Source organism: Triticum aestivum, chromosome 5A (assembly GCF_018294505.1).
Source record: "Triticum aestivum cultivar Chinese Spring chromosome 5A, IWGSC CS RefSeq v2.1, whole genome shotgun sequence".
Taxonomy (NCBI): Eukaryota; Viridiplantae; Streptophyta; class Magnoliopsida; order Poales; family Poaceae; genus Triticum; species Triticum aestivum.
This window is the reverse complement of record NC_057806.1, coordinates 174,234,130-174,234,879: the sequence shown is the minus strand read 5'-3', so window position 1 is coordinate 174,234,879 and position 750 is coordinate 174,234,130. Positions and strand designations below refer to the sequence as shown.

Sequence of the window (750 nt, the reverse complement as noted above, 5' to 3'; positions counted from 1 at the left end):
GCTTCTTTGCTCCTCTATCTTCTTGTTTGACTTATCTTTTATGGGCTCTCCTTCCTTTGACTTGTTGACCATGAAGACTTGCTTGGACTTTTGTTGAGCAAGGTGACTTGCTTGGAATTTTATTGACTTGTGTTGACTGTCAATGACTTTTGTTGACCGTCTATGTGGAGTGGCATGTAGGACTTGGTTGGGGCCCTGGGGATAATTTTGGATATCACACTATATATACAAGAAAATAACAAACTTTTCATAGCTTTTTAGCGGTGCCACCATTTCTCAGTAGCAGCAGGGTAGCACCATAAGGATTGGTAGCAATATAACTTCTCTGGAAAATAGAGGTGTCCTAAAGAGCAGTTTACTAAAATAACTGCATTTTGAGTAATTTCGCACCTTAACTGCCAGGGTTCCAGTACTCGTTTTTCAGTATTTGAGGTTTGGAATCTAGGCAAGAAATCATAGACATACATTTGGCAAGAATATGTAAAAAATATTAACATCAGATCAAATCCTGAAACTTGAAGGTATTTCAAACTCATGCTCAATTATCTAATTTACCTTCTAATGATGCACTTAACAGAGAACGTGCCCTGAAGTGATATGTCCATCTAGCAATAATTGAATCTCACTGCACACTTGCTTCTCTGTGGAACATTGAATTTATTGGCAGTAGCCTATCAGAACAGCTGCATAACCTCGATCTTTAGTTTTGGTAAAACAGCAAATTAAATGAAGAGATTGCTTGCTACAATA

General features: G+C 37.7%; 1 protein-coding gene across 4 annotated transcripts in view; it reads right to left on the bottom strand.

Annotated features, from left to right (window-relative positions):
• LOC123102744 (fructose-bisphosphate aldolase-lysine N-methyltransferase, chloroplastic) overlaps positions 1-750 on the bottom strand; it is a 36,669-nt gene that overhangs the window by 19,249 nt on the left and 16,670 nt on the right. For 2 of the 4 annotated variants that reach the window (XR_006449249.1, XR_006449251.1), the window contains exon 11: positions 556-641. The exons of 1 other annotated variant lie outside the window; for it this stretch is intronic. The gene's annotated coding sequence lies outside the window, so the exon portion shown is untranslated. Of the gene's footprint in view, positions 1-390; positions 642-750 lie in introns of all 4 variants that reach the window. One more of the 4 variants, XR_006449250.1, reaches the window with a different exon arrangement.